Source organism: Myxine glutinosa, chromosome 2 (assembly GCF_964187855.1).
Source record: "Myxine glutinosa chromosome 2, kmMyxGlut1.1, whole genome shotgun sequence".
NCBI classification, from domain to species: domain Eukaryota; kingdom Metazoa; phylum Chordata; class Myxini; order Myxiniformes; family Myxinidae; genus Myxine; species Myxine glutinosa.
The window spans coordinates 136228068-136236581 of NC_136262.1; positions in this window are offsets into that span (position 1 = coordinate 136228068).

An 8514-nucleotide genomic window follows, 5' to 3' on the forward strand; every position below is an offset into this window, starting at 1 on the left:
CAGTCCCACCTGAACCTTCCTCCCCTTCCAGCCATTCGTTCCTGCCTTCATTCCCCATTCGTGTAAGTCTGCCTGTCGTCTGTCTGTCTGTGTTGTCTGGGGTTTAAGTTAAGCTTGTTTTAAGAATTGCACTGTCTTCTTCTTCTTCTTCTGTGAGTTACTTTCGTTTCTTTCCTTCTCCCTTGGTTTCTTTGGTTTTGTACAATAATTAGTAATAAATACCTGTGTTCTTCCTACCTTTGCCTTCTTTCCTTCACATCCGTTCGTTTTAGAGGTTTCCACATTGAGTTCCTGTGGTGCGATTTCGGCCAACGCTCAGGATCGGGTTTAGTCTTTGTTAATGGTTCGAACCGCGGGCTGCTAAAACCGCTCGTCAAAATACCATCTTGTCCGTGGTTTCGAGCGGAGTTACCCACCTGCCTTGTGAAGGGATTGCCGGAGGTGTACGGGAATCCCTTGACCAATCACTTCGGGCAATCCCACCCCACAGGGGAGCGGGGTAGCTTCAGGATCGGAGACGGCCAGTGCAAATAGAAGGGGGATTAACCCCCCCCCCCCCCCCCCGCTAAGGGGAGCGCCGTACTCTGTGTTTCCGTAACAATATATATATACTGTATATGTATATATATATATATAGATATATATATATATATATATATATATATATATATATATATATATATATATATATATATATATATATATATATATATATATATATATATATACCGAATACCTGCCCGAATATATATATATATATACACATTACATGACGAAAAGTATGTGGACACCCCTTCTAATTAGTGGATTTGCCTACTTCAGCCACTCCCATTGCTGACAGGTATATATAATCAAGCACACAGCCATGCAATCTCCATAGACAAACATTGGCAGTAGAATGGGCCATACTGAAGATCTCAGTGACATTCAACGTGGCACTGTCATCGGATGCCACTTTTCCAACACTCAGTTCGTCAAATTTCTGCCCTACTAGAGCTGCCCCGGTCAACTGTAAGTGCTGTTATTGTGAAGTGGAAACTTCTAGGAGAAACAACAGCTCAGCCGCAAAGTGGTAGGCCATACAAGCTCACAGAATGGAACCACCGAGTGATGAAGCGTGTAGCGCGCACAAATCGTCTGTCCTCGGTTGCAACACGCACTACCGAGTTCCAAACTACCTCTGGAAGCAACATCAGCACAACAACTGTTCATCAGGAGCTTCATGAAATGGGTTTCCATGGCTGAGCAGCCGTACACAAGCCTAAGATCACCATGCACTATGCCAAGCGTCAGCTGGAGTGGTGTAAAGCTCACCGCTGTTGGACTCTGGAGCAGTGGAAACGCGTTCTCTGGATTGATGAATCACACTTCACCATCTGGCAGTCCGACAGACTAATCTGGGTTTGGCGGATGCCAGGAGAACGCTACCTGCCCGAATGCATAGTGCCAACTGTAAAGTTTGGTGGAGGAGGAATAATGGTCTGGGGTTGTTTTTCATGGTTCGGGCTTGGCCCCTTAATTTCAGCAAAGGGAAATCTTAATGCTGCAGCATACAATGACATTCTACACGATTGTGTGCTTCCAACTTTGTGGCAACAGTTTGGGGAAGGCCCTTTCCTGTTTCAGCATGACAATGCCCCCGTGCACAAAGCGAGGTCCATACAGAAATGGTTTGTCGAGATCGGTGTGGAAGAACTTGACTGGCCTGCACAGAACCCTGATCTCAACCCCATCGAACATATTTGGGATGAATTGGAATGCTGACTGTGAGCCAGAACTAATCGCCCAACATCAGTGCCCGACCTCACTAATGCTCTTGTGGCTGAATGGAAGCAAATCCCCGTAGCAATGTTCTAACATCTAGTGGAAAGCCTTCCCAGAAGAGTGGGGGCTGTTATAGCAGCAAAGGGGGGACCACCTCCATATTAATGTCCATGATTTTGGAATGAAATGTGTGATGTTCGGGTGTCCACATACTTTTGGTCATGTCGTGTGTATATATATATATATATATATATATATATACACAAGCACTGTATATTTATTTCTCTGTCACGCAGAAAGTGACCTCATATTCATGGAAGGAAGTGATTTTGTGCTCGTCACTGAAAGTGTGCACACACAATATCAGTGTTAGTGCCATTCACCATTTTGTTTACACTCAAGGAAGGTGAACCTATGCATCTAAAGCTTGTACTACACCAATCTGAATTTGGGTTTATTGCATGCCCATTCCAGTTGTTTTCACAACTATAATGCAAGAGGTGAGACGTTACTAATTTATATTTGCAGTAGAAATATATACGGGTGAGTAATTTTAGTCATTTGAAATTCCATTATCACTTTGATATAATAAGAATATTTCTAAAATAATCATATTTTTACCTCCACCACCAAAGGTGGATGGAGGTTATGTTCTCGCCCATCTGTATGTTTGTCCATTTGTGAACAAAATATCTCAAAAGGTTGTGGACGGATTCGGACGAAATTTGGCAGAGATGTCGCGTATGTCACAAGGACAAAATGATTAGATTTTGGTGAAGATCTGGATTCGGATCCGGCTACTAGAATTTTTAAAAGTGATTCTTCACCATTGGGAGATAGGGCCAAAAATGATACATAGCAGGATGTCTCAAAAAGTTATGGACGGATTTGGACGAAACTTGGCGGAGAGGTTGTGTGTGTGACAAGGACGATTAGATTCGATTTTGGTGAAGACCTGAATATGAATTCGGATATGAGAAGGAAGAATCGATTCAATTTTGGTGAATATCTGGATCCAGCTAGTAGAAACATTTAAGTGATTCTTGACCATTGAGTGATATGGCCAACCAGGCAGAGGTTTGCTCTCTACTGAGTGCCGTTCTAGTTCCTTATTGAACAGAAGTAAATCCATAACCCTGGGAGTTATGTTATTTAACAATTATGTGGTGATGGGAGGATGGGGGTGAGGGTGGGCGGGGTGCAAAACAGCCAAAAACGTGTTCATGGACACTGCTGCACCAAGGCAAGCTGGCTCGAAATGTCTAGAATGCAATGTTCCACCCTATAACTGCAGGACAACTTAGCCTGCAGGAGACTGCAGTGAGAAAAAGGATCTGCTTCATCAGATTGCTGCATTCGCCGGTGTGATACCGTTTCTGGCTCCAAAACAGTTAAGGCGTTTATACGTGATTCAAAACGTGTCCGTTTTGCCTTTATAATCGAGCACTTGGGTTTGTGCCAAATTAATTGGGCAATAGAATCCTCAGAAAATCATTTGTACCGTGACGAAAAGGTTGAATGAAGCAAATGATATCACTGCATTTGTAAATAATTAATTAATTTCTTCCACCAAAAGAATGAACCTCGTAATGCAGCTGAAATTCAGCCAATCGCCAGGGGACTGCCCTGAATGGCCCTGCAATCTGTCCACGTGACGATGCCATTGTCTCTTTCTGTGCTGCATTCCATCTGCCAGGATGACAATCTGCGACGATGCAGAAACCTTCTTTTGCATTATCCGTTTTTCTTCTTTAACTATACTCGTAAGCAAGGCACTCAGAATACAGGACTCAAGCTTTTTCCTTAAACTCTGTGCTAACCTAATTGGTACCAGAAGACGAACTAGTATCTGCTTAAAATGGTTACAGATAGCACCACAGAAAAACCGATGAATATTCAGAAGCATTGACGCAATTCATCCTATGATGGGGAGAAAGAAAGAAAAACCACGCGCACGCACGCGCACCAAATATTAAACATATCATCTTCCTTTCAATAATTTCCATCATCATCATCATCATCAGCTCCTCCTCCTCCTCCTTTCTCTCTGTGGAAGCAGAGTTCTATAGGGCAGTGTATTGGAACCATTCATTTCTATAAACTATGTCTTACCAGAAAACCTCTTATAGCTTCCAGTTTTGCGATAATTTGCCAAATATTCCCTGAACCCAGCAAGACAGACAGCAACAAGGAAACTACTGCACACTCATTTCAGATGACCTTGACTGACACCTGAAACACATTTACCCAAGGCAAAGTCCATGTCCTTTTGTCACTGCATGTAAAGAAAGACTTGTGAATCATCCAATCTTTAGAGGCCAAGGGAAAAGGCTTTCCTCTCATCTCCTCTCTGTTTCACTTGCCAATGAAATTGCCTCGCTGTCCCCAATCCAGCCTTCCCCATCACTCCATGTCTTGGTTTACTCAGTTGATGATGATGATGGACCTCTGGTAGCTTGTAACTGTTGCTGCGTTTTTGCGTGAAAAAGAAATGCTGAAATCTATCTGCGTTCTTCCCAACATCTTTCTAGGGCTATTAGCTAGGGCTATGAGTTAGGGCTAGGAGTTATGGCTAGGAGTTAGGGCTATGAGTTGGGGCTATGAGTTAGGGCTATGAGTTAGGGCTATGAGTTAGGGCTATGAGTTAGGGCTATGAGTTAGGGCTAGGAGTTAGGGCTATGAGTTGGGGCTATGAGTTGGGGCTATGAGTTAGGGCTATGAGTTAGGGCTATAAGTTAGGGCTATGAGTTGGGGCTATGAGTTATGGCTAGGAGTTAGGGCTATGAGTTAGGGCTATGAGTTAGGGCTATGAGTTAGGGCTATGAGTTAGGGCTATGAGTTAGGGCTAGGAGTTAGGGCTAGGAGTTGGGGCTATGAGTTAGGGCTATGAGTTAGGGCTATGAGTTAGGGCTATGAGTTAGGGCTATGAGTTAGGGCTATGAGTTAGGGCTAGGAGTTAGGGCTATGAGTTGGGGCTATGAGTTAGGGCTATGAGTTAGGGCTATGAGTTAGGGCTATGAGTTAGGGCTATGAGTTAGGGCTAGGAGTTAGGGCTATGAGTTAGGGCTATGAGTTAGGGCTATGAGTTAGGGCTAGGAGTTAGGGCTATGAGTTGGGGCTATGAGTTGGGGCTATGAGTTAGGGCTATGAGTTAGGGCTAGGAGTTAGGGCTAGGAGTTAGGGCTAGGAGTTAGGGCTAGGAGTTAGAGCTAGGAGTTAGGGCAAGGGGTTAGGGACCTTTGTTCCTTTCACATTTCTCTCTACTTTTTCATATTTCTCTATTCATTCTAATTCTTGCTTCTTCTTTATTTCTCTCTTTCTTTATCTATCTGTATTCGGAGAAGTGAATTCTTGCAGAATTGTTTTTTTCTGGAAGGTTCACTTGGCTGTGCTTGGATGGATTTGAGGGTAGAGGAGTAGCGGCTGAAACCTGAATCCTATCCAGGTTCCTCCTGATGACTCCATCTTTGCTCTTTACCTTTTTATGCCTGCGCCCCCGAAGGTGTATGTTTTCGGGTTGTGAAATAACAGTTTCACTTATAACAGTTTCCATATTTCGCATTGGCCGGTGAGGGGTCGGGAACCCCCCACGTCCCCAGAAGCCCCATTTTTGATCTGAGTGCTTGACACTCCAACCAAAATTGTTCTGTAGGCCCTTACCTTCAAATTGGTACTGAAAACGAAACTTTTGCATCAATTTGAAATGACCGAGTGTCCGGGCACCCCACTATAAGTGGTTTCGTGTCCGGGATGGATGTGAAGAGGAGCGGGTTGTGTGGTTGTTGGAGTTTCCGTTGTGTGTTGTACACAAGTGAGTGCTGTGTTTGGGATTGAGTGTTGTTGTTGTTTGTTGCTCACCTCATCCAGATGCTTGTACCATCCAGTTTTTGCCATTTGTATGAGAGGTGTGTATTGTTTGGGTATGTCAACTGTCTCCCCAGCTAGACCACCCTCTCGGCTCTTCACATGCCATGCTTCCTGTATCAATCTGTCGTTTGCTGGTCTGGTCGGCGTGTCTCAGACGCAGGTCACATCAAACGCAGGAAACACGACTGGCACATCCTGCACAACACCACAACGATAGTGGCGCCTCCAAGCAGACAAGTCCCGCCATCCCTACAACAAGGCGGCACAAGAGATGCTCAGTTCTATCCCTGAGGACCTGTCTAGAAGCGCATGGCTGGCGGCATCTTGGAAGCAGGTGTGGGAAACGGCCGGGCCCACCCGCATCCACCGCTACATCTGGGACCCAGGAGGTGGCGTCGTAGAAGACCTACCACGCCTGCAATGGACCTTGCTGAACTGTCTACGTACGGGGGTCGGCCGCTTCAAATCATCGCTGAAGATGTGGGGCCTGGCAGACAGCGCCGCGTGCGAGTGCGGTGAGCCTGAGCAGACTGCCGAACACATAATTACCACCTGCCCCCTATACAGACCACCTTCAGAAGCCGGCCTCTTCGACGTAGGACCAGAGACGAGGGCATGGCTGCATGACAGAGCTGGCCATCTGATGATACACGAAAGAAGAAGGTCACATCAAAGTCAAATTTGTGACCAGATTGCAGGCAATGATGTGCCATGGCTGATTGTGTCACCTTTCCCAGTCTAACTGCTCTATCGGGTTCATTTGGCCTTGTTTCAAATTTCTTCCAGTTTCACCAATGTGGAATTGATCACAGTCTTTGCATGATGAATGGTAAACAACCCCAGATTTATCACCAGTTCATATTGTGTCCTTCAGTTTTGAAATGACATTGCGGATGGTGCGTAGAGGCTTGTAGGCTACACCAATCCATGTGCTGTGTACTATCTTGCTAATCCTTTCAGAAAGGCCCGGGTAGTACGGCAGTACACAGTGCCCAAGCGTATCTAGCTCCTTCCGTTTTGTCTGTTTTGGTTCTTTCAGGTTACGGAGTATCCCTTTGCTATACCCATTTTTGAGAAAGACACTATCTAATCTGATTTCTTAAAAATGAGCCTAAAACGAGTCTAAATCGTGCAGGCAGGCTGGGCAGCCAAGACTACAACTGGATTCACTGCAGCAATGGTTCAGCACCCAGACTATATGGTATTCCCAAGATCCACAAAGACAATGTCCCTCTGAGACCCATTGTGTCCTTTGTTAATGCTCCATCTTACCGACTGTCAGGTTACCTTGCACGCATCATTGGCAGACTTGTGGGAAGGACTGATAAATAGTCAAGAACAGTGGTAAATTTGTCAAAGGATAAGAGAGGTTAGAATCCAAGAGGATGAGACAATGGTATATTTTGATATCTCTTGATGTGGTTTCCTTCTTCACCAATATCCTGGTCGATCTGGCGGTGAATGTCACGCTCGATCGTTTGAAACATACTAATGATTGGACAATGGCTTGTCAAACCAGCCGACTAACACCTGAGGATGTTGCCGGCATGCTGGAGATGTGAATAAATAGCACAACATTCATCTACGATGGTACGCACTATCGACATCTTGATCGGATGAAGTTTTGTAGTTGTTGAATTATGACGTCATAATGGAGGCACCTATGACATCATCATTAACATATTTTATTCCGCATGGAGAGTTCTTTACAACGAGCCATGTCTCAATTTTTTCTATGCAGCGCTTTCAGAGATATAGAGGTGCATTTTTTTTCGGTTTTTCCAAGATGGCGCCCATACCACGTGACCAATGACGTCATAATTATCGTTAAAAAGTTTTCTGCAGGTGGAGTTGCACATATGGTGAAAGTTTCCTGTCAATCGGACCAACGGTTGCAGAGAAAATCATATATATTCTCTGTGGACAAACAGACAGATAGACAAACAGACAGAGACAGACAGACAAACAAAGAAACGGACTCAAATGCAATACCCTCTCCTCAGGCGAGGGTAAAACACAACAAGCACACACACACATGCTCATGCACATGCACACTCATACAACACCAGATCATGTGTGAGAAGTAAAGGGGGAAAAAAAGCAGGGCAACCCATCAGTGATGTGCCTTGACGTTTGCAAAAATAAAAAAAACTCCTCCATTTGACCTCGAGCTCACATGACCAGAAGCAGCCACATGGTGAATAAAAACTGGCATGCACTGGGGCTCGTGGTCGATTGGCCTGAGGAAGCCTGTTGTGAAGCGGGTGAAACGTCGCCCAAGACCGGGTCTGCTCTTGCTTATTTGCTCAAATTTGCGGAGTATATCTAGTTTTTTTTAACTTTCTGGTTGGAAGCGTCTCCTTTCTTAAAAAAAAATAAAAAAAATAAAAAAATGTATACACACACACACACTCGAGAAAAGTTCCATAATCACTATGAAATCACTATCAAAGTTACACAATCAAATCGCATTCATTTTTGATCAATTCTCCCTGCTTTTAAACAGTAAATCTTTCCAAATTCCCAGTTATTTTGCAATGCACTGCTTCCTCAAAAGTTGAGAAATGTCTCCATTTATCCTTTTTCAATGTGCTTGCAGAGTGTTACCTGAGTGAGCTGGGCAAGAGAAACTCCATTTTCCATATTCGGCATTGATGTCAGGGAGGCCACAGCATTTGCGCCCTTATTTTGGAGAGGAGAAAAATGCAAGAGTAGTCAATGTCCAATGTAGCATTACTAGTATCTATTAATCAGGGCCATGCTGATTCTATGGAAGCAACACGGGATTTTTCAGATAAAATCTTTAAAAGATCAAGCCTTGAATTGGAAGCTTCCTTTAGAAACCATTATGTTGTACATTTTTCAAGTCCTAGCCTATTGGTT